This window comes from Podarcis vaucheri, assembly GCF_965113315.1.
Source record: "Podarcis vaucheri genome assembly, chromosome: 7".
NCBI lineage: Eukaryota > Metazoa > Chordata > Lepidosauria > Squamata > Lacertidae > Podarcis > Podarcis vaucheri.
In genome coordinates this window covers 14,324,864-14,351,005 of record NC_138765.1, presented here as the reverse complement: position 1 = coordinate 14,351,005, position 26,142 = coordinate 14,324,864, and the positions used below count along the sequence as shown (strand labels likewise).

The 26,142-nt window shown below is 44.5% G+C and overlaps 1 long non-coding RNA gene across 1 annotated transcript; it reads right to left on the bottom strand.

The window, feature by feature from the left end:
* Positions 1–13,134: 13,134 nt before the first annotated feature.
* LOC309537756 lies at positions 13,135–21,761 on the bottom strand. Its single transcript, XR_014221995.1, has 5 exons — positions 21,584–21,761; positions 19,987–20,094; positions 18,591–18,737; positions 14,797–14,928; positions 13,135–13,463 (listed from the first exon to the last, which is right to left on the bottom strand). It is a non-coding gene; the product is annotated as an uncharacterized lncRNA (long non-coding RNA).
* Between the last annotated feature and the right edge of the window lie 4,381 nt (positions 21,762–26,142).

Here is a 26,142-nt window from a genome sequence, read left to right as displayed (position 1 = left end):
TTACCAGTTTACCTTCCCGCCAGAGCAGTACCTATTTATCTACAGTGGTACCTCGAGTTACATACGTTTCTGGTTTCAGACTCCACTAACCCAGAAATAGTACCTCGGGTTAAGAACTTTGCTTCAGGATGAGAACAGAAATCGTGCTCCGGTGGTGCGGCAGCAGTGGGAGGCCCCATTAGCTAAAGTGGTGCTTCAGGTTAAGAACAGTTTCAGGTTAAGAACGGACCCCCGGAACGAATTAAGTACTTAACCCAAGGTACCACTGTACTTGCACTTTGACGTGCTTTCAAACTGCTAGGTTGGCAGGAGCAGGGGCTGAGCAATGGGAGCTCACCCTGTCGCGGGGATTCAAACCACCGACCCTCTGATCGGCAAGTCCTAGGCTCTGTGGTTTAACCCACAGCACCATCTTTCTTCAATTCAATTGTCAAATTTTAAAATAAATATAAGAAGATATAATTCATAATCATTACAAGTATTTTTGAATGAGTCCTGCAAGTGTTTCCAATTGTCCTTCAAATATTGTACAAATTTACCCATCTTTTTGGAAAGCTTAATCGCGCTGGTTTCGGATTTTCCCAGTCAGCTTCACCAATTCTGAATATTCCATCATCTTTGTCTGCCACTCTTCAATCGTTGGTAATTCTTGTTGTTTCCCTTTTGGGGCTACTTCACCTACTATACCCAACAGAAACTTTACAGCTTTTTAAACAAATGTACACTTGTACAATTTCTTTAACTCATTATATATCATTTCTAAGATGATGTCAGCTCCTGTCCAAGACAGCAGGCATCTTTCTAGTTCTCACCAAACTAGGTATTATTCCCTTTGACTTTTCCTTTTGGTGTGTGATGTTCTGTTGTGCCGCTTTTGTTGTGTTGTTGTATATTATGTTGGAAACCAACCAGAGTGGCTGGGGCAACCCAGTCAGATGGGTCAGGTATAAGTTGTTGTTGTTGCTGCTCCCTTTTAAAGGTTTGGGGATCCTATGAGAAAGTTTCCACCGCTTTCTATTAAAATCCCAGCCTTCAGCAGATACCAGTGCAGAGTTAGACACAGAAGTGCTAATGTTGACTGCTTTGTGCCAAAATAATTGTCATGGACAGCAATATAAAGCGTCTTTCTGTTGACTCCAGACAAGACAATCTTGTACATGTGCTTCTCCATTAGTGCCCTGAAATTTCCAGAATGCTTTCTGGGAAAATTTGATTGCAGGTATCTTTTGCGAATGTTTTAGGCTGAGGAATGAGACTCTTTGTGATATACTTTTCTATTTGCTTTTGAGATGGCAACTCAGTTGTGATACATCCTGTGCAAAGGTGGATCTAGGGGAGCATGTCTGGTACAGTTACATCAGATGCAGAGCTTCTGGGGTGCTGCAACAGGTGCCCCAACGGAAGGCAAGAGACATGGGGTGCTGTGTTTTGGCACTGCCACTGAAATTTGAGGTGCCAAGGCCTTCATCATGATTACTCCTCTCACCTTTTTAATTCACTTCCACATGTGTCTGTATGTCTGTTTCTTTGTTTGTAATTCTTATTTTCTGCATCTGCCCCTCTATCAAAATACTGTGCAAGGTTACCCAGATCAGCAGCTCCTTGTTTGGTGATAAGGTTTCCAGCAGTTTCTTCTTGTTCCAGTTCCATATTTGAGTATACTGATGATTTATTTTAAAGCTGCAGTTAATACAACCAGAAAGAGCATTTGTTGGCCCATTTTTTTCACTTTTTGCAATATAAATTTCTATTTCCTTTGGAGATAGAACTTGGTTGTGATACAGCCAGTGGCAAGGTCTACTTTATGATTCCTCTCCTTACCTTCTGAATTCAGTTCCATATGTCAGGCATGTCCAACTTCACGTAGGCTGTGATCTACTATCCAGTATCAAAAACTGGCAGTGATCTACCACACTTTCACATTGTCATACTTCAGTTTCTTTGCTTTAGAGGCAAGCGATAAGGCAATGTTGGTGGCAAGGAAAAACCCCTTTCTTTCCTTAGCGCGGATTTATTTCATCGCCTTCTTCCATGCATTGCCTAAAATGAAGATGACTGCTGATTAAGTCACAGGATGCTCTGCATGGAGAAGGAAGGAAAGGCGCTCTCCTTTTAGCCAACCAAAAACATGATCTTCACAGACTTCACTGTGTGTCAGACCAGTGAGCACAGAAACTCATTCACTTTGGGTCATACTCCATGAAATCAGTTGCTAAGAGTAAAGATCCCTGACTCCCCACACCTGTCTATGTCTCCTACTTTCCAGGGTTTTTTCCAAGCAATCAGAGACTTCCATCCTTTTCATCCCTCTTCTGGTTCTTGTGGGGAGAGGGAAGAGGAACTTGTCCGCAGGGCCTGCAAGACAGAGCTGTTCCACCAGGCCTTTTGTCAGGGCGCAGCCTGACCCCCTCCTCTGGCAATCTGCACAAAATTTTGCTTGATGCTCGCCATTAATTTGATTTTAATTTGATTTAATTAATTTTATAATGAATGTTTTAGAATGTTGAACTATTTTGTTGTTAGCCGCCCTGAGCCCAGCTTCGGCTGGGGAGGGCGGGATATAAAAAATTATTATTATTATTATTATTATTATTATTATTATTATTATTATTGTCACAACAGGAGGTGGAGACATCCATGACTTTCAACAGCCAGGCTCATCTTGCCCTTTGACCTCCCTCCTCCCACTTGCCAGCTTCAGCTTCTGATTCTAGACTTCTTTCTGCCATAGAATCTCCCAGCTGACTAAGAAGCTACCTCCTCTTCCCAGTCTTCTCCCTCTGACTTATGTGGGGATGCAGGGGCTGCATTTGACCCCAAGGACACAGGTTATTCACCCTTGGTACAGATTACAAAAGGGCACCATAGTCTCTCAATTTTTTGTATCTCTTTTAGCTTCGCTTACTCAGCCTAATGAGCAGCTTGTTTATTTTAGACAAAATTATGAAACCACATTTTTTCAGCAAGTACATTATGAATCCACTCTTCTTCAGCAGGTACACTGGATGCGTAAGACTCTGAGGCAATTAAAATTTGGCAATTAAAGACTCTGAGGCAATTAAAATTTGGCTGATGTTAGATTCCCCACGAGCTTCAGTTGGCCAGAGCTTACATCAACCTGCTGAACCAGGTCAGCTGTTCCAGAACCCCGTTGTCGCAATGGCCAAACAGATGCCTGTGCAAAGCCTAAAAGCAGGACTTAACAGCAACACCACTCTCCCCACTTGTGATTCCCAGAAACAGACATTTAGACAGTAGCATAGCATTTCTGAGGGAGTGCAACAAAGGTATCCCCACAGCAGGCTATTGAGGTCACAGGTGCAGGGAGGCAAGCCACACCTGGGCTGGACCTTCAGGGCTTTTGTGACCAGTGAAGGGATGCCTGCACGTGATTTTACTGCTGTGGTGGTTTTTGTTTTTTGGTTTGGTAAATCACTTTGCAGTTTTTTTAAAAAATAAAGTGTATTAAATAAATTAACAATAAATATAAATAAAATAACACAAGACAAAACACAATCCATCCTGTAGATTTAAGTATCTGTCCACAGTCGCCTACTTGTTATCAGAGGCCCAGAATCCACATCTGTAAGAAAATATGAAATAAGCAAGATAAATAAATAAATGTGGGTGTGTGGGGTGTGTGACAAGAAATTTTCCGTACCACTGGGTACCACCTAACCTTCCTAAGCCTCTGACTAGAACACAATGACATCTAATGAAGCTACTATAGAACAGGGATATGAGCTTGAAAAAAATATTGGAGGTGCCCACAAAGATCCATGATATGGGAGGGGGGGCTGTTTTAATCCAAGGCTGTTGATACAGGCAAAACAAGACCCTTTCAAAGAATTAATGCTGTGGTTAGGCTCAGGTTGTAATGATAAACCATCCATCATAAAGTGGTTTGTCTGCTTTTCCTCATTCCCAAAGGTAACACACACCCTGCTTAAACACCTGGAACCCCTAAACTCTCACACTGCTCAGAGATTGGGGTTGTGTTCAACAATATAATAACATTATTACAGCAGTGGGCACCTGTGCCAGAGACAATGTCACAATGAGTATGGACTGCCTGTTTTCCTAGGACTCTAAGGCCTTTAAAGCACGCGGTTGAAATCCCTTGCTGGAACTTTATTCAGATGTCCCCCTGTTGCATCACAGTACTAGCAAGAGTAGAATGGATTGTACCTTCGCTGTGTCATCTGATCTATTTTGACAACGCTTACCTAAGGCCATGTCAACCTGGGCCTCAACACCCACACCAACCTCATCCTTTAGAATGAGTCTCATTCCCCACTCTATTTATGTGAGACATTCTCTGGGTTCTCTCTCTCTCTTGGCTTCTGGGGAGAATTAAATTCAAAGTAAGTGGGGATAACTTGACAGCCATGCAACCCTATTACTTATACCTCAACACTCACTCAGGTGTAAGCTATTTATTATTGTTGTTGTTATTATTATTATTATTATTATTATTATTATTATTATTATTATTATTTATTAGTTCCATAGACAATAACTCTTCACAATGACTACTAGTCCTGATGGCTCAAGGGCAGCATGCCTCTGACTCTGGGTACCCGTTTCTAAGAATCCGCAGCTAGACAGGTGCTCCAACTGGGCAGGGTGAGGTACTCCCCCCAAAATAAATTCTTAAAGAGGGGAGGTGGGCCCCATTATTATTGAGCAGAAACATCATGCATGAGGTTAACACGTCCCACTTTGTCAGCCCCCTCAATAGCAGGGGCAAGCCCCTTAATAAGCTAGTCCCTTAAATCCTCAAGCTCCTTTGAACAGAACCTCCCCCACCCCTGCACTTAACAGTTACCAAGTTATTTTAAAGAGGAAGTAGACAAGTTTTCTAACCCGAACACAAGTGCATTTAATGGAAGTGAAGAAATCTAGAACTTGAGGCACTGCATTCCAGAAAAGAAACTGGACAACACCTGTCTCCCCTAGCAATAAGTTTCTTTCTTTCTTTCTTTCTTTCTTTCTTTCTTTCTTTCTTTCTTTCTTTCCTTCCTTCCTTCCTTCCTTCCTTCCTTCCTTCCTTCTTTCCTTCTTTCCTTCTTTCTTTCAATTAATATTTATTGGTTTAAAATCAAAACATTCACACACAATGAAAGCTTGAAATGAAAAAAAGAAAGAAAAAAGAGGAAACAAAAGAAGCACGATGCTAAGTTGTTATTGGTATGAACTTTCATGTGCAGACACACTTCTTCAGATACCGTGCACACAAAAGCTCATACCAATAACAAACTTAGTTGGTCTCTAAGGTGCTACTGGAAGGAGTTTTTTATTTTGTTTTGACTACAGCAGATCAACACGGCTACCTACCTGTAGCTAGAACAAAAAGCAGTAGAACAAGACATGACAGATTCACAAAAATGTTCCGACCATCAACTTCCAACTTCCTTGATATGGGTTCTTTGTTTTCTTAATTACTTGCCTCTATTTTTCAATAAACTTTGTCTTTATTAAATCTTGTGTGACTTCTTTATACCTTATTCAATTCTGAGAGTTATTCAAAGCATTCTAAAGTTTTATATGGGGACACTGTTCTTTCAAATATTGTCTATAGATCTCCCATTCTGTTTTGAGACAAAGTCCATCATGGCCCCCAAGCCGGCTGCCGGATGATCCATTGATCTCCCGTAGATACGCAGTATCAGCAATTAGCGACATGAGGTCCAGAAATAGCCTGCCACATTTGAGAACTCATGCACGCTGTATCAGCAGATAATGCACAGCAAAAGTCGCACTCAGGAGAGTATTATTTACAAGTTTCATTCAGCGTTGATCAGAACAAAGAAAAACATGACTGCCTGCTTCAGTGTCTCTGGCACACAGAGAGAAATGAAAGCAATAGAAAACATAAACTTCCTGTGTACAGGAAATATGCAGACTCTGTGACTCACTTAGCCTGCTCCCTTTTAAGGTGGAATGGAAATATCCTAACATCCTCCCCCTTTCCGTGTAACCTGTAGTACCTGTGGTTCAACCCAATTGCAACCTTTGTACATGTTAGGATATTTCCGTTCCACCTTAAAAGGGAGCAGGATGTTTGTGTCACAGCCTGTGTATTTCCTGTTCACAGGATGTTTATGTTTGCTATTGCTTTTGTTTCTCTCTCTGTCAAAGACACTGAGGCAGACAGTCATGTCTTTCTTTGTTCTGATCAACGCTGAATAAAAGCTTGTAAATAATGCTCTCCTGAGTGCGACTTCTGGCTCTGCATTATCTGCTGATAAGAGTGTGCATGAGCCCTGGAATGTGGCAAGGTATTTTCAGGAAACTCGTGTCGCTAATCGCTCATACTGCGTGACTATGGGAGATCCACAGTTTCCTTTGTGGTACATTAATAAAATGCACAGTGACTTGATCTCTAGGTGTCTTCGGCCCCATTAAATCCACTTGGGTTTGCCATAAATAACATGGCCACTTGCTCTTTAAAATAAGTTGGTAACAGTTAAGGGCAGGGGTAGGGTGTTAGGATATTTCCGTTCCACCTTAAAAGGGGGCAGGCTTTGTGAGTCAGAGTCTGCGTATTTCCTGTTCCACAGGATGTTTCTGTGGTGTCTTTGTTTTTTGCTCTCTCTGTCACAGACACTGAAGCAGGCAGTCATGTTTTTCTTTGTTCTGATCAACGCTGAATGAAACTTGTAAATAATACTCTCCTGCTGTGCATTATCTGCTGATAGAGCGTGCATGAGTTCTCAAATGTGGCAGGCTATTTCTGGACCTCATGTCGCTAATTGCTGATACTGCGTGTCTACGGGAGATCAATGGATCGTCCGGCAGCCGGCTTGGGGGCCATGATGGACTTTATCTCCCTGGCAGTATCCCAACAACAGGTTTCGGGCCCAGATTCACGGCACTTACAGGAGAGTAAGACTGCGACAGACTGCGTTGAAAGGTATGTGGAGGAAAAGCGAAAGTACGGCTTTTCTGCTTGCCGTGGCAAGAGCCTTCGAACTCCAGCAGATTAAAGAAATGGGAGCTGCGCCAAAGGCTTCGTGAGTAATGAGCTGCTGAGATAAGACGTCTCTGAAGTGTATAAGGTTCACGGCTGAAGTAAAAGGCTGAGATGGATCTTTTAGAATCCTCAGAGGCTGCTCCGTCTCCACCAAAGCTGAATGGCCACAACTATCAGACCTGGGCAAGGTACTGTGAGGGCCAGATGAGAAAGCTTGGAGTGTGGAATACTGTTTCTGAGGACCCCCCCAGCCCCTGTGACAGCTGAATGGACGGCACAGGACTCAAGAGCCATGGGGATAATTTTGCTCTCAGTAGCTCCTGAAGAGTTAATCACCCTGGCTGTCCAGGCCAGTGACCGTGAGATGTGGGACGGGCTTAGAGCCTGTCATCTTCGACAAGAGGCTGGGTCTGTGTTGCTTTATTTCAGAAAGCTGCACAGGAAGCGTTTGGAGCCAGAGGAAGACCTTAGAGCCCACGTTTTACATTTGCAGCATCTCAGACAGGAATTGGCTCAGAGAGGTTTCAATATGCCTGAGTCACTGTTTGCAATTCTCATCCTGGACTCCCTGGATGAAAGCTATCATGCCGTGGCAAGTCAGCTGGCGACCCTCCCTGCGCAAGACCTCACTGCTACAAAGGTCTTGGCGACTTTGCAAAACAAATATGATAGGAGAAATGCAGCTTAGTCGGCTTGTGCGCTTCAGGGGGAGCAATGTGGGACAGCATTCCAGCCTCCAGGGGGAGCCAAAGCGTTGGCGGCTGTGAAGTGCTGGAACTGTGGGAACCAAGGTCATACTCAGAAGTTTTGTCCAAAGACTGGAAATAAACAAAGGAAAAAGCCTGCAGATGGCCCGAAGCAGAAGGGGGGTGGAAAGCCCAAGCCGGGGAAAAACAAGGCTTTGTTTGCTGGCACAGCTTCACCAAAGGCTAAAGGCAAGTCTGATGGCCAGGAGCAGGGGGGCAAGCTGCAAAAGCCCACGCCGGTGGAAAACAAGGGTTTGCTTGCTGTAAAGACTGCTCCAAAAGCCAAAGCCAGGTTTGTTGTTGATTCAGGCTGCACCCGCCATGTCGCGAAAGACCATCACCTATTTATCTCCTTCAAACCTCAAGAAGGTGAGGTCCACCTGACTGACGGAAAGACGTTGCAAATCGCAGGAGAAGGGACTGTGAGACTGGCAAGTCTGCGCACAACCATCAAAGATGTACTTTATGTGCCAGGCGCTGCAAGCAACTTGCTCAGTGTCCCACAGCTTACTGGGCGTGGTTTTGGGATATCCTTCAAGAGGAGCGTCTGTGTCATCAGAAAAGGCAAAGAGGACATTTTGCATGCAAAGTTTATGGATGGTTTGTTCTGTATAACTTATGACGACACTGGTGCTGTTGTGTCTAATGTTGATTCCTGTTGTGTTGCACAAACTAACAAAGTTCTTCATGCAGGATGCATTCACGATGCACACAGAAGGTTTTGTCACCTCTCTTGGAAGGCACTGGCCAAGATGCCAGAGATGGTTGAGGGTTTGAACATCAAACCCTGTAAGTTTCACATGAAATGTGTATCTTGTGCAAAGAACAAGGTGAAGGTTGCTCCAAAAGGCAAGGAGTCTAGCAGGCAGGCTTCCAAACCCTACCAGCTAGTGCACGCAGACCTGGTTGGTCCACTTGCGCCCTCTTTGGGAGGAGCAAGGTAGTTCATGGTTCTGATTGATTCTTTTTCTAGGTACATTCATGTGTTTATGCTCGAGCAGAAATCGCAAGCGTTTCCGAAGTTCAAGGCTTTCTGTGCTTGGTTGGAGAATGTTCATGGTAAATGTATTGGCTGTCTCTTTACTGATCGGGGCGGGGAGTTCACTTCTCAGCAGTTTGAAGCTTTCCTGACTGAGAAGGGAATCCAGCATGACTTGTCAACGCCTAGATCGCCATGGATGAATGGGCTTGCGGAGCGAGCAAATCAAACGTTGCTGCAAGGAATGAAAACCTTGTTGCATGATGCCAATCTCCCTGATAAGTTTTGGGGGGAGGCTCTGCCGAATTTTGCTTACACTTTTAATGGCAGATTGTCATCACCTATTGGTTGTACCCCCTATGAGAAGATGTTTGGCAAGAAACCCAACATCAAGCACATGAGAATCTTTGGTTCTGACATGTGGGTACACACCCCACAAAGCAACAAGCTTGGGAAGCGTGGGGCACATGGTTTGTTCATGGGGTACGAAAAAGGTGCATACAGGGTGTGGGTGACTGACTCTAAGTCCATTAAGTTCACAAGGAGTGTTGAGTACAATCCTAAGTGGGGGTGTGTGTGGGAATTTTCCAGAGTTACCCAGAGGAGGGTGAAGGTGATGTCAAGGAAGCAGCTAAAGCTGAGGAAGCTGCTGCTGCTGCTGCTGATGATGATGATGATCAGAGTTCAGATTCCAGTTCAGTGGGCGGCGCTGCTGCTGGTGTCAGTGACAGTGATGACACAGCAGACTACAAGAGTGCAAAGGCCTCAGTCAGACCATCTGATGCGTCTGACAATGAACTGGAAGAACCACTGTTCACCATTGGTCACTTTTCTCCTAAGAAAGAGGAGATGAGTCCAGAAGACTTGCGTCTAGTACGCAGATCTGAGAGAGCCACGAAGGGCAAACCTCCAAAGAGATTTGTTGATGAGTTTGCTAAGAAAGTAACTGCTGTTCTTAGTAGCTGATACTGCGTGTCTACGGGAGATCAATGGATCATCCGGCAGCCGAAAAGCCTCACTTTCGCTTTTCCTCCACATACCTCTCAGCAGTCCGTCGCAGTCTTACTCTCCTGTAAGTGCTGTGAATCTGGGCCCGAAACCTGTTGTTGGGATACTGCCAGGGAGACAAAGTCCATCATGGCCCCCAAGCCGGCTGCCGGACGATCCATAGATCTCCTGTAGACACGCAGTATCAGCAATTAGCGACATGAGCTCCAGAAATAGCCTGCCACATTTGAGAACTCATGCACGCTCTATCAGCAGATAATGCACAGCAGGAGAGTATTATTTACAAGTTTCATTCAACGTTGATCAGAACAAAGAAAAACATGACTGCCTGCTTCAGTGTCTCTGGCACAGAGAGAGAAATGAAAGCAATAGAAAACATAAACTTCCTGTGGAACAGGAAATACGCAGACTCTGTGACTCACAAAGCCTGCCCCCTTTTAAGGTGGAATGGAAATATCCTAACACCCTACCCCTGCCCTTAACTGTTACCAACTTATTTTAAAGAGCAAGTGACCATGTTATTTATGGCAAACCCAAGTGGATTTAATGGGGCCGAGGACACCTAGAGATCAAGTCACTGTGCATTTTATTAATGTACCACAAAGGAAACTGTGGAAAGACACCCCTATCCCCTTTCACAAAATTTCATGCGGCTGACTCTCAGGAAAATCTGGCAAAATTGCCTGGGCTTCTGGAAGTCTAATCCCATTGCAGCGCTGAGCTTTGAATTCTAGTGTGACCTTATGGTACTCGTTTTCCCTCATCCAGGGTGGTGAAATTCAGGTTGGCACAGCTTAGGAGAGACGTGTCTTTGGAGTTCTTGGGAAGGGGAAGAGATTTAATTTGTTTTCCACACTGTGCTTTAAATTATGGTATAGTGCTATTAGAATTCTAGCAATTTGTGACACTGTGCTGAACTTGTTGTTCCTGGGTGTTGGCAAAGTGCTCCTATACTTTCCTCCAATTAAGGCTGTTCATGCATCAACTCCCTCTCAAACTCCTTCCTGGCCCTTCAGCTTTCTAGAATGATGAAGACTAGGCGTAGGCAAATACGGCCCTCCAGAAGTTTTGGGACTACAATTCCCATCATCCCTGACCACTGGTCCTGTTAGCTAGGGGTGATGGGAGTTGTGGTCCCAAAACATGTGGAGGGCCGAGTTTGCCTATGCCTGATGAAGAAAACTCCTGATCAGCTGAATAATAAATAAACAAATAAATAAGGGGGAAAACGTGCACCGAACCCCTGGGACCATTTCATTGTGACTATCTGACCTCCCAAAATTTCAACACCTCTTGCAATGGTTTGACCCCTTTCCATTTCAACAGTACAAATTCTACAAAAACATTCCATATCTCCTCAAAATTATTTCTTCTGCATATTCCCCACTTTACCTTAATAGCACAAAATAGAAAAACCCCTGCAATTCTTTTTCCAACCACACTGTATCACTATATTTCATCCGTATTCTCTTGCTCTGCTTTCTCACACTGTGCTTTCTCCTTATCTGTTGTTTTGATTTCTTATCTTCTGTTTTCTCCCATTGACTGAATCTTATTGACAAAGTTTCCCAGGCTATAAGAAAAGAGAAAATGAAATAAGAAAGCCTTTAATCCCAACTTTTCCATTTTTTTTCTTTTTTTAACTCAAACAAAAGTTTTTAAAGACTCATTTTTCATTCCCCAAAACCATATCTCTCAACAGTGTGTCTCCTTCTTCAGCCTCTTCAAAAGGCCCTTGTATTATCCACTTATATATGTTCATAAAAATAAAAATATAAAAACCAAAATAAACGTTTAGGGTCTTTCAAACCAAGTCTCCTTTCCCCCTTCCTTCATCTTCTTCCAAAAGCTCACTCATTAATCCGTATATAAAGAATAGAAAATTACATCGCCTGCAGTCTAGATCTAGTCTCTGTCAGATCCAAATAAATCAATCAATAAATACATAAATAAATAGCCAGCCATTTGACATGCTTTTCAGTTCTTATTTTAACTGTTTAAAAACAAATTAAATCCTAGCCCACAGTATCTGTCTCTTTTAGGTCATAAAAAAGAACAAAGGAAATAAAAAACAATCCTTAATCTAAAACCTCCAGATTTTGCTTATTTGGGATATAAAGGGAGAATGCAAGCTGCAGAAGAATTCCTGTGGCTGAGCTATGGCCATCAAAGAACAATAGATGGCAATTGAGGGACATGAACATTGCAACTCCTTCCCTATGCCCTGAAACTAGGGATTTGGAAGGTTGCTAGGGTAAGTGTACTGGGAACAAGGGTGACTGGAGGAAGAAGTTGCAGATAGGTAGCCGTGTTGGTCTGCCATAGTCAAAATAAAAAAAATAAAAAAATCCTTCCAGTATATCTACCAATCTCCCATTCCCACCACCCTTCTGAGTAATACCTCTCCCCACCTTCTCACTATATAGAAGGATCTGGCAACTTCTGTTTCAGTGTATCTGAAGAAGTGTGCATGCACACGAAAGCTCATACCAAGAACTAACTTAGTTGGTCTTTTAGGTGCTACTGGAAGGATTTTTTTTATTTTGGAGGAAGAAGGAAGAAGAAGAGTTGAGATCCTCCTGTTGGTTTCTGTCTCCCTCACTGGGCAGCAAAACGCTTGTCACAAGACAATTGTTACTGTTGGGTTCCCACGGGAATGGGAGACTGGATGTGACGTACACTGGTTTCCTGTTTTTCAGTGTTCTCTCGGCTTTCTTTGTGTCGAGAGGGGTAGTTGCTTCTCTGCTCTTACAGAGGCAGGATACATGTTTGTATGCTCTCAGCATAGCTTGTAAATAAAGTCAGCATGTGGCACATTACCTGCTTATCCTTCTGCTGTGTGACGATGCTCTGCTTGGGCTCAAGATAAGACGAGCCTGTATCAGCTTCAGATGGGCCGAAGCTGCTCAAAATCTCACACCTCCATGGGCAGGCTGCTAGCAGGCCGCCCACACTGCTGTGGGGTACAATCCCCTCTTAAAAGGCCCATGCTTCACCTGAAGGTCTAAATAGGCGAATAAACCATATTTCTTAAAGCCACAACATTCTCTGATACGTCTCAGTTCTCCAAAGGAGCACAAACCTTGTGTGAGTGTCTGGAATGCCCTGGGCTCTTGCCACCCAACTTTTGTAACCATACCCATTTCTTCCCTCTGCAAAGACTGCCCTTCCCCACCATCCCCAACACCACCAAAGACCCTTTATTTGGCAAATTCTTCATGTGTCCCCTCCATGAGAGGTCCAAAGGGCTTCAACATGAGAAAAGGAGCTTATTCTTTACTTGACCAATACAGACACAGAACACAGTTTTATTTGCCATACCATTTTATTGTGATCATGATCAAGAGAAGTTTAAGCATACACTATAATATCATGAGGAAGAGTACCCAAGCCCCACTTTTCTACTTTGGCTTATCCATCCCTGCATCCCATTCACCCTACACTAATGCCAAATAGGGGACTCTGCAGACCTGTGAACCCCACTTTCTCTGCACTCCCAATATCAGGTAAGCAACTTCCTCCTTCACTGTGGCTGCAAATCATGGATGTCAAAGGGGAAGACTTTGCTATCTTCTAATTACTCATCAAGGTTGGACTTCTTTACTCTTCAAGGTTGGTGGTGCTGCAGTATGACAGCATTGTGCTTGATTGATTCTGCCAAAAATGTAATCATAAGCCACTGATGTCCTTGCCAGCGTGCAAAAATCCCGTGTTGCACAGCCTTTGAAAGCCATATCAGAACGACTAAAGCCATCTAATAAAGAGAAAAAAGCATAGTCATACAAATCCTTGGGTAGTACCAAGGTCACAGGGTGCAGGAGACAGAGAATGGGAACATTTTAATCATTATAAACTGTATTGTGCATATAGAAACATGTTAAAATCACATCCTAATATCATACTGATGTTTAAATAAATAAATAAAAGTCAACTTTGTTCTTATGTAGCAGGGGCCCAACCCACATGGATATGGAATTCAAAATCCATGGCTGCTTTAAGTTTTTTTGTTTTTTTTTTAAGGCTCTTTAAATTTCTCTCTCTCTCTCTCTCTCTCTCTCTCTCTCTCTGTGTGTGTGTGTGTGTGTGTGTGGGTGTGTGTTTGTAATTTAACAAACAGATTATTTGTCTCTTTCTCATATACATGTACACACCAGAGGCAGAAGCACATAGTCTCATCCAGGCGCCCCATGGGACACAGAAGCCGTTTAACTGGCCATGAGCCGCCCCAGAACTGAACAACCCGCTTGGTGAGTTCCTGCCCCGCACTGTGGCACGTCACGTAACAGCACAGGGACTCACTTCCGCGGCATTGGAAATCATGCACACAGATGCCAGAATTGTGTCTTCACATGCGCAGTATGCTGGAAATTGCGTCTGTGCATGTGCAGACTCAGGCAAATGCCAGAGATCGTAGGCGGGCACCCTCACGCACACTCACTATCCAACCCACGGAGGGGCTCCGTGGGACAGATCCAGCCCAGGCAAGGTAAATCTTGCCAACATCTGGTCTCTTCCATATAAGTAAAGATGGTCAAGGACCCCTGGACGGTTCAGTCCAGTAAAAGGCAACTGTGGGGTTGTGGCGCTTATCTCGCTTTCAGGCTGAGGGAGCTGGCATTTGCCCACAGACAGCTTTCTGGGTCATGAGGCCAGCATGACTAAACTGCTTCTGGTGTAACAGGACACCATGATGGAAGCCAGAGCACACAGCAACACCATTTACCTTCCCACTGCAGCAGTATTTACCTATTCGCACCGGAGTGCTTTTGAACTGCTAGGTTGGCAGGAGCTTTGACCGAGTATCAGGAGTTCACCCCATCACGCAGATTCCAACCACTGTCCTACCGATCGGCAAGCCCAAGAGGCTCAGTGGTTTAGACCACAGCGCCACCCACTCACATTATATACAAAGCAAAGCCTATTGGAATGCTAATATTATTTGGGGAAAGAAAACTCCCCTTCCCATACACATACTATGTATTTTCTGGCAGGAAGCCACAGATTGAATGAGAGAGCATCCCCCCACACACCCTAGCAAACTGCGTCCACCTCCCACCTCTGACTCAATGGTTAACCAGAGTACTTACAATAAGCCATCACAAACTCTATGCACAGATTCTCTTCTCCTCTACACCTGACAGTCTCTGAGTCCTGACAATCTTCAAAGCTGGAAGAAATACAGCCTGGGCACACCAAACCGTTGTAGGGCGGATCCGACTCTGCCAAAAGCAACCATTAGAATCAGCACCTGAATCCAGATCAGATGTCTCTATTTTAATTCCTAGGCTTCAGTTATCTAATCCTATGAGAAGCTGGCAGTGTTTCCATCACATTCTGCTTCTAGAATCAAGTGTGCATTCAATGCAGTTGAAGAGTCTGACAACCAGCTTATGAAGAAAAGGGAGCAATTTTAGTTGCTGCTGTCCTGAGATAGACTGGAGAGACTCTACCCACACTATGGGTGAATTTCACTCTTGAGGGGAGAGGTGGACTTACTGCAGGAGGTGACAAAGAAACCTCTTGGCATCAATATCTTGGCAAGATTCTTGTGGGAAGTTGAAATTTACCAGGTTGTAAGGCTAGGTGAGAAAATGAAGATAACTGAAGATGGTCTGTCATTTGGGGAGAGAGATTAGGAACTACTTTTGCACTTATTTTCTCTCACTCTCTTTCTCTCTTCTCTTTCATGCTGTTGATAAATAAGTGTTATGTTTAATAGTTGCATCTAAGTTGAATGGTCCTAAATGGAGTAACTATGCCCCTGAAGGACCAGGTGCACAGCCTGGGCCTCATTCTGGACTCACAGCTATCCATGGAGGAACAAGTTAATTCTGTGTCCAGGGCAGCTGTTTACCAGATCCATTTGTTAGGCAGGCTGAGACCCTGTCTGCCTGTGCACTCTCCTGCCAGAGGGATGCATGCTCTGGTTATCTCCCACTTGGACTACTGCAGCACACTATGTGGGGCAGCACACTATGTGGGGCTGTCAGACCTCACCTGGAGTACAATGTCCAGTTCTGGGCACCACAATTCAAGAAGGACACTGACAAACTGGAACGTGTCCAGAGGAGGGCAACCAAAATGGTCAAAGGCCTGGAAACGATGCCTTATGAGGAACGGCTAAGGGAGCTGGGCATGTTTAGCCTGGAGAAGAGGAGGTTAAGGGGTAATATGATAGCCATGTTCAAATATATAAAAGGATGTCACATAGAGGAGGGAGAAAGGTTGTTTTCTGCTGCTCCAGAGAAGCAGACACGGAGCAATGGATCCAAACTACAAGAAAGAAGATTCCACCTAAACATTCGGAAGAACTTCCTGACAGTAAGAGCTGTTCGACAGTGGAATTTGCTGCCAAGGAGTGTGGTGGAGTCTCCTACTTTGGAGGTCTTTAAGCAGAGGCTTGACAACCATATGTCAGGAGTGCTCTGATGGTGTTTCCTGCTTGGCAGGGGGTTGGACTCGATGGCCCTTGTGGTCTATTCCAACTCTATGATTCTATGATTCTATGATTGGTGAGTGGGAGCAGCCGCCGGAACCATATAACACTGCATCCTGGTGCCAGTGGACAGAAATTATGGACAGTAGGACGGAGAGCACTGGATCCCTGCCAGCTCTTCTAGGGCCCGGAGGAGCTGGAGGGGGTCCTTTTGATCTTGGAGGAATTCAAATAATTCTCACATAACATAGAGTCGGGAAGCATGCCCCACAATACAGCATTTTATACAGACATATGCAGATATCAGGTCATTAAGAGGCATCAGAGAGAATTTGTTGACTTGCCATTTATAAACTCTATTTTTGGAAAGCCACTCCTGACCTAAAGAGGGGGCAGGGTTTCACTCCCCCATCTACAATCTTGCGGGGCTGGCGTCAGCTCCGCGGGACTCAGGGATTCCCCTGTCTCATTAATATTCATTGCCCTCGGCGCCAGCCAATCGGCTGGCGCTAGGGATGGGCTTACCAGGTGCTCTTAAGGTCGGGGGAGCCCTGGCTCGCCCCTTTTCTTTCCTACAGCAGCTGCGGTTTCCCACTCACCCACCCTCTAGGTTTGCACTCGGACTTTGCTATGGGCTTCGGCTGATCGCCATAAGGGGCCTGGTAGGAGTTTTTCCATTTGGCTAATTGGCTGTATTTTGAAGCCACTTGGTTTTTTCGCCTACCTCATAGCAAAACGTCACAACTCCTTGGTTTTGGCGGTTAGGCATTGGCAGGGGTATTGTTATGCAAATGAAGTCGGGGGGGGAGGAACGCCATCACCTCCCCCAAATCTTGAAGGGTAGTTCGTTAAAGGACTCCAAGGGGTGTCGCCCCGTCCGAAACCTACGGAGGCTAGGGCCTAAAGCGCGCTCCCGAGCGCTAACCCTGCTGGTGCTTAACCCTTCCTGGTTAGACCGGATAGTCTCTTAGGGCCAATGCCTAAAAGCCAATACCGCTCTTACCTGTAATCAATAAAGTTGTGGCCATTTTCGCCCATTAACCTAAATTCTGGTGCCTGGTGTCTTTATTTACTCCATCTGTGGGAGGGGGCGGGAATCGCCACGCAACAAAGCCTGTTGCCATTAATGAGAACTTGGCAGTCAAAGGAGAGATAAGAGGACTGAATACCAAAATTATTGGACAGAGAAGGAGATGAATTAAAAAATGCCTGCTGTGTGTTAACAATACAAAAACTTTGCTACAGAAGATGTGAGCCACAGAAGCGACTGATTAGACTGAGAATCAGGATGAATAATATTAGTTTTGAATTTGGAAAAATAGCCGAAACATGAGAGACATGAATGAGGATGAATATCTCTAGATAACTAGAACATGGGAATTCCCCAAAATTATTTATTATTGGAATATATAATTGGTGGTATTGTTATTATTGTAATATGCATTGATTTGATATTAATTGGAAGATTGTTACTGAAAATGAATAAAAAAATTAACACAAACACTGGCTCCCAGTATGTTTCTGGGCATAATTCAAAGTCTTGGTGCTGGCCTTTAAAGGTATAAACAGCCACAAACCAGTATACCTGAAGAAGCATTTCTACCCGCATCATTCAGCCTGGACGTTCTGTATTGGAAGGCTTTTAACATTTTATGTTTTATTATGTTTTTGTTTAAGCTGGAAGCCACTAAGTTTGGCTGGGACAACCCAGTCAGATGGGTGGGGTACAAATATTATTAGTATTACAAACCCAAGGAGACATTGAAACTCATCATTTATTGAAATAGCCATTCTAATTACCACCCAAGACTCACAGAGATCTACTGTTCCCAACAGCAAACAGGCGCTCTCATAAATTGGCATCTCCCACCAAAGGATAGGTGGAGCTGCACACATCTGCTACCTGGTTCTCAACCTTTCCACCAAGGAGTGCACTCAGACAATTCAACCCACACAAGATGAACCCCCCCCCCCACAAAAACCCTTGGTAGAGGGCACCCTCAACCCAATCCCTCAGCAGTGCTGCTTTGTAGTTTTCTGGATGGCCATTAGTACCAACAGATGGTTCCCCTCACTTCCTCCTCGGATCTGCACAACAGGATAACACCCAGGGTCAGCACGGCTATCAGGGAACAAGGAGGACATGTGTTCTTCTCTCTCTCTTTCTCTCTCTCAAATCCCCTAATTTATCTAGGGTGTTTTCTCCACATTCTCAGGGGTCATCTGAAGCTGTTGATCAATCAACAGTTAACATAGGCTACCTGTTTTCTCTTTGAGAAACAGGTGGTGAGGGTGATTCTAACCATCTCCCATGCAAACTAGGAGAAGAATCTTGGTCTAGAACAGTAGCATTAGTCTATTCTATGGGTACCCAAGGATGAAACCTGAAACCAAAATGACCTTCATTCTCAGGGTATGTAGTTTCAAAAGCATGCAGATATTTACCAGGTGCGGATTGGTTATTGCAGTTATTACCCTGGCAGCAGTGTATTCTACGTCGGAAATATATATCTTCTAGCGTAGTAAAGCTGTAATCCCCTGGCGTACAATCTGAAGTGCATCCCCTCATATCTGTTTTTATTATCATATCATCTGTGAGAGGGACAAAGAAAGAAATAGGTATAATTCAAAACCAATTTTTTTCAAATCAGCCCCCTAATGATTGAAATTTATATGATGCTTCCTAATACAGTGTTACCTCGGGTTAAGTACTTAATTCATTCCGGAGGTCTGTTCTTAACCTGAAACTGTTCTTAACCTGAATCACCACTTTAGCTAATGGGGCCTCCTGCTGCTGCCATGCCACTGGAGCACAATTTCTGTTCTCATCCTGAAGCAAAGTTCTTAACCCAAGGTACTATTTATTTGTTAGCAGAGTCTGTAACCTGAAGCGTATGTAACCTGAAGAGTATGTAACCCGAGGTACCACTGTATACATATTGATGCAACAGAGAAGTCAGATAAATGCTGCTGAGTGACAACATCTTTACCCAAAAGAAAAGTGCCTAACCTGCTGATAACATAATAAAGAATGTAAGGAGGGAGCTGGAGCCTAAGAAAGGAAAAGAGGTGGTAAGGGAACAACTAGCTATTTTAAGTCAATTCCAATCTCCAGCGCCCGATGAGCTGCACCCAATGATACTAAAGGAGTTTGTGGATGTAATAGAAATACAATTTAGAATCACCTAGCATATTACACTCTTTGCTTAAAACAGGCAAGTGATTCATGGGGGGAAAGGATGGGGCCCTGTGGCTATGGACTCTCTAGTCCAATTTTCAAACTATGGCATGATAGAGTTAATTCATTCAAATCAAGATGCCCCAGAAACATTAAATTCCTGTTTTATGGTTACACTACAATATTGTTTGTTATTACAACATTGTTACAATATTTATTGCTATAATACAGAAAATAGAGTTGGTTTGTCCTCTCTCTATACAGTATTGTTCCTACTTCCTGAAGAGCCCCGGCAGGTTGTATTATTTCCTGTTCTTTCCTTTTCCCTCTACTCTTTTCATTCCATTGATCTCGCCTCAATCTGGCTCTCACAAAATGAAAAATGTTTTGCAAGTAAGCCTTTGTGGGGATGGATGATAGATAAATGTTTGTTCTTTTAAAAATAGATCTCTTATGGCTTCATTTGATTTTAGAATGTATCTGTCAGAGTTTGAAGATGTGAGCTGTCACCGGATTGTTGCACTTCTTGACATTTTGACAAGAGCACAGTCTGTGGTCATTTTGCATTCATACATGCACATCATCTATTCTTATTATTATAATCCCCTGATAATACAGGACCCACACACTCAGCTTTATTGGACTAAGAGGCTTTACACTCACCTATATTAAATCGAGTAAAATTTGAAATGCAGCTATCCTCTCCAATACGACAGAACTCTGACACTCCCCTTCCACGGTAAATATGCCAGTAACATTGATGCCATACATCTAGGAGGAAAGAGTAGGAAACAATCAGTGCCATGGGTTTCTCATTCCTTGAGAAATGACATCTACATACATTCACAGAGAGAAATCTGACCTTGATCTCAGCTCTTGGATGCAAACCACTATTAACAGACACGAGGAATCTTACATATCTCAAGATTCCACATGTGTACACACACACACACACACACACACACACACACACACCATCTCGTCTATCTCTCTCACACACAAATATACACAGACACAGACAGATGCACAGCCTTATTCCCATGCACACACATTTCCCTGCACCTCAACACATGGCGATAGGAAGATTCAAACCTCCCTCTCATAGTCCCAGTGTTGTTCTTGGTTCTTGCCATCACCAATCATTTGAGCAGTGACATTTTAGACAGGATTTCATAAGTACTATCACACATTTCCATACACAGCCACATTATTGGTGCTGGTAAGTGTGCTACCAACAGCCCAAAAAATAGCTGTTGGCTAGATGGGGAGGACCTGGAGGTTATGGGAAGAAAGGTGCAGCAGGAGATGCTTCCCCATCTACCTTCCTTCCCAAACACTGCTAGTTGCCAACACAGGGATGGCAGGTAGGCAACCTGTTACAGGCTGCATGAGGTCTTCATGAACAGTGTATCAATCCCAAACAGGGTAGCCAGAACAGCACAGGAAGCGCAACTGTTTACCTTGAAATCAAGCAGCACCTGAGATCCCTGTGTTTTATTCCACCCACTCCCCATTTCTCCATTTGGGGTCACCAATCACTGCTTCAGGAAGAAAAAATATGAAAGAATCTGGGAGTCCCATTGTTGAGCTGACCTCAAGTAACAGAAATACCCTCTACTAGTGTAATAGTCACCTTTACAAAATTTGCTACACCATCTGAATGTGAGGTATGTATGAGGTGCATGTCCATGATGCATGTTGGACACATTTGTGCCCCATTCTAAACTCCTAATACTCCACTCTTCTATTTACACTTGTTTTACTCTGAATGACAAGAAATAATGACTCACTGCCTTGTGGTTGAGTTCACTTGTTTGCAATTTGGAGCAGTCCCTTTATTCTGCTGGGCCACTGATTCCTTACGGCTGAAACTGAGTTGAGGTTCTATGGGTCATTCACAAATCCTTGTGAATGAACCATAGTCTTCACTCTTTTTAACACTCAGAACCATGTTCGCTTGGCTCCTTTAATCCACCTCTAATCCACCCATTCAACTCAACCAAGCTCCCAGTCAAAAGAAAATAAACATAAAAGCAGTGCTCCTTTCCAGACTTCAAAATGAGGTCTGTAACTTAGAACATGTAACTGAAGTTTGCTGGTCTTCTCCCCTCTCCAAAATTTAGAGTCCAGATTCTCAGATCCTCCTATTCTTATCCATATTTTCAGCTCCTTTTCTCTTCCAAAAACCTATTTCAGTCTTTCCATTCTGACCCCTGCTAACACCCATCCAGATATGATTAAGAGAAACATTCCTACTCACCAGAAGAAACTAGGACAAAGAGAAAGCACATACTCAGGAAAGCCTTCATAATGCCAGAGCGATCAAAAGCCAAGGAGCACTTGAAACAAACCACCAGGTGAGCTGTGGAAGAAGAAGCTGGCTTGGGAAAATTTATAGGAGAAGGAAAGGTGCCTGAGAATTCTAGCTGGGAAGGAGTGGTGGGATATTATGGAAACAGAGAGTGCATGCTGTCCCCAAAATCCTGCTTTTTAAAATTGGAACACAAAGCTCCTTTTTGATTGTGGATGCAATCATTTTTAGGACTTCTGTGGCAGCCAGCCAGATGCCTCTTCCAGTCCAACCGCACCCTCATTGTTAGTCAACTGGAACTTTAAAGAAGTGAATTCTTTCCAGTCGTTTCTCCAGCTCTGTTTTATCACAAGGCCTGTGGAGGTAACATATTCCCAACAAGGCACAAAGTAATCAACAATCACACACACATCTCTTTATCTTCCCAGCAACCAGGTGAACCTGGAACCTGCTTGTATCCATGGACCCTCTCCTTTGCATTGTCAATTTTGTAGCTTCTCAGTATCTTTTTAAACGTAGTCATGATGGCTACCTTCCCTCCAGTATGAGAGGCAGTAAGCCTCTTACTACCAGTTGCTGCAGATCACATGTTGAGAATGTGATGCCCAAAGGGATACGAACACAGCACCACTGCTTTCTGGGCCTACGGATCAATTTGAAAGTGAGGAGACCCAGAGATTTGTGTGTGTCAGACACTTCCTCTCCTAACAGGGGTGGCTGCCTGAGGCTCAGAAGAGAGAGAAAATAAAAGTTTCAGATCTCTGTGGTAGGGCTTATAGGGCCGATCTTACTCAGGGCTTGCTCTACAACAATGGCTCCAGCCTCGGATGAAGTTTTTTTTTTTTGGGGGGGGGGGTCCATGGACAATCACACTTTCTAAAGAATAGCCCCCAGAGGAAGACAAACACCAGAGAAGCATGTGGGAGAGCAACTGAAAACAGTTTGGACAACACAACCCGAAGCTGCACAAGAGAAACACGGCTACATGATAGGACTGAATCAGTTTTCTGATTTGACTGACACAATGTTTAAGCAGGAAATGCTTAAGTTCAGTCCTAAGTGGGGCCATCACTTAATACTGTTCCTGGTACACTCAAAATTGTTAGATGGAAGTATGTTTTGAATTGTAATTGTTTTTAGAATGTATTAATCTGTTTCTACTTCATTTTTGTTTTTCAATCTTATGCCTCTTTGCTGACCTAGGCCCCTTGAGGAGGAAGGGTGGGATATAAATTCAATAAATAGTAATTGTGTGTTCAGACCTTTAAACCTTCCCTTTAAACAAATTCTGGCAAGACTCAAATTTTGGTTTGGTTTTTGGCAGGATTCAGGCCACAACTTTATTTATTATAGCATGTGAGTGGTTGCATAGGCCCTGATTCGACTAGCTTCCTGCACCGTTGCAGGTAGCGCTGACCCAGAGTACCAGCGTAGGTCAGCCTTGGGTGAACATCCACATAGGCGGAAAGCTGGGAACAGGTTATGTCCACCAGCCAGATGTCCCCCTGGACTCTGGCACGGGCACAACCCCGTCACAGGGTTGACCAAACCATTGAGTCCCTGGATTCCTTTAATGGAATACCCTTCACATAGGGATGGCGAGAGCGTATCCCTATCACCTGAACCAGAGCCTATCCTCCACACGAGCCCCGTGCTTGCTAACAACCACTCACACATGTAACCAATCCCTTAACCCTGCTGACACGGTTGTTGTTGTTGTTTAGTCGTTTAGTCGTGTCCGACTCTTCATGACCCCATGGACCAGAGCACGCCAGGCACTCCTGTCCTCCACTGCCTCCCGCAGTTTGATCAAACTCATGCTGGTAGCTTCAAGAACACCATCCAACCATCTCATTCTCTGTCGTCCCCTTCTCCTTGTGCCCTCCATCTTTCCCAACATCAGGGTCTTTTCCAGGGAGTCTTCTCTTCTCATGAGGTGGCCAAAGTATTGGAGCCTCAGCTTCATGATCTGTCCTTCCAGTGAGCGCTCAGGGCTGATTTCCTTCAGAATGGAGAGGTTTGATCTCCTTGCAGTCCATGGGACTCTCAAGAGTCTCCTCCAGCACCATAATTCAAAAGCATCAATTCTTCGGCGATCAGCCTTCTTTATGGTCCAGCTCTCACTTCCATACATCACTACTGGGAAAACCATGGCTTTTACTATACGGACCTTTGTTGGCAAGGTGATGTCTCTGCTTTTTAAGATGTTGTCTAGGTTTGCCATCGCCTTTCTCCCAAGGAGCAGGCGTGTTTTAATTTCGTGACTGCTGTCGCCATCTGCACTGATCATGGAGCCCAAGAAAGTAAAATCTCTCACTGCCTCCATTTCTTCCCCTTCTATTTGCCAGGAGGTGATGGGCCCAGTGGCCATGATCTTCGTTTTTTTGATGTTGAGCTTCAGACCATATTTTGCGCTCTCCTTTTTCACCCTCATTAAAAGGTTCTTTAATTCCTCTTCACTTTCTGCCATCAAGGTTGTGTCATCTGCATATCTGAGGTTGTTGATATTTCTTCCGGCAATCTTAATTCCGGCTTGGGATTCATCCAGCCAAGCCTTTCGCATGATGAATTCTGCATATAAGTTAAATAAGCAGGGAGACAATATACAGCCTTGCCGTACTCCTTTCCCAATTTTGAACCAATCAGTTGTTCCATATCCAGTTCTAACTGTAGCTTCTTGTCCCACATAGAGATTTCTTAGGAGACAGATGAGGTGATCAGGCACTCCCATTTCTTTAAGAACTTGCCATAGTTTGCTGTGGTCAACACAGTCAAAGGCTTTTGCATAGTCAATGAAGCAGAAGTAGATGTCTTTCTGGAACTCTCTAGCTTTCTCCATAATCCAGCGCATGTTTGCAATTTGGTCTCTGGTTCCTCTGCCTCTTCTAAATCCAGCTTGCACTTCTGGGAGTTCTCGGTCCACATACTGTTTGAGCCTTCCTTGTAGAATTTTAAGCATAACTTTGCTAGCATGTGAAATGAGTGCAATTGTGCGGTAGTTGGAGGTCAGCCAAAAAAATCATTCCCAGTCACAGACAGATGAACCCCATCAAGCTTGTAAAGGGACGCATCACGGAAGGTAATGCCTGGGTGATAGTTCACCATCCCTGCCCAAGGCCAGAACTTTTTTGGCCACTGTGCTCTGGGTGCTCATCTTGGCCCTCCCAGTGGCAGCTGGGCATTGGCTAACTTGCCACATGTCACTGCCATCAGTGACCAAATTTTGAGTCCAGGAAGAGCCTCCTTCAACTCTTCAAAGTCCTCCTGCAAGCGGGACCGCAAGCTCAGCCAGGGGCTTCCGCCAATTGCGCCCAGCTGCACCAGCACCACCGCAGGCGTGCCTCCACAGACACCTTCGTCTGCACCATTGGGAGAAGTCCTTCCCAAGGCATTCCTCGTCTGGGCACCCAGAAGACGCTCACGTGGTCAGGGAGCCCGAACCTGCATCCGAATTCAGACTCCGCCGCCCTCTTGCTGACCCAGTTGACAATGCTGTGCCCAACTATCCAGACGTGCAGGATAGCCAGACCTAGGAATGAACAAAATAACATTAGCAACTGCACCTCAACACCACATCTGAACATAAGCCTTGTATGCTTCAGATTTCCAGCGGCCTAGGTCCTTAATCCTGTCAACGGACAGGCCCCAATGTGCAGCAGTGGTAGCTGCCCGAATATGAAAGGAATGATGTGTGAACTCGCTGGCCGACAGGCGGCATGCTGCGATAGCCTCACGCATTAAAAGAAGAAGAAGAGTTTGGATTTGATATCCCGCTTTATCACTACCCGAAGGAGTCTCAAAATGGCTAACATTCTCCTTTCCCTTCCTCCCCCACAACAAACATTCTGTGAGGTGAGTGGGGCTGAGAGACTTCAAAGAAGTGTGACTGGCCCAAGGTCACCCACAGCTGCATGTGGAGGAGCGGAGACACGAACCCGGTTCCCCAGATTACAAGTCTATCGCTCTTAACCACTACACCACACTGGCTCTCAATTAGAACAGCAAAATGATGCCTCCTTAACAAGGATCCATCCTCGTGAACCAGGAAGGGACCATCCCCAGGTGGGCAAAGTGACAATATTTCTTGGCATCCTTAACTGGACAAGGGCTGGGCTTACCAGTGGCAGGCAGCCTCATCAAGGCGCCTTTGCCCAACTGATCAGTTTTTGAATTGTGAATAGTGAGCACCAGATCAGCATCAGACAGCTGAATGTTCTGCAAAAACAAGCCCATAGGAGCCCCTCCACCTGCTGACTCCAGCATCACTTCACCCACACGCAGTGCACCAAAAAATGCAATTGAAAATGCTGCCAAAAAGAGTCTCACTTCATAAGTAGAGCAGCAAATTACCCTCAGTATGTTGTGAATAGCACAAATAATGTCCAATGCGACCGGCCGTCTTCCTGGTGCACTAGGTGGCCGCAATTTGGCCCAGCCCTCCAGAGCCTTGTGCACCACAAACTTTGCACAAGGGTCTCAGGAGTAAAGGGACTTACAGAAAAATAAAA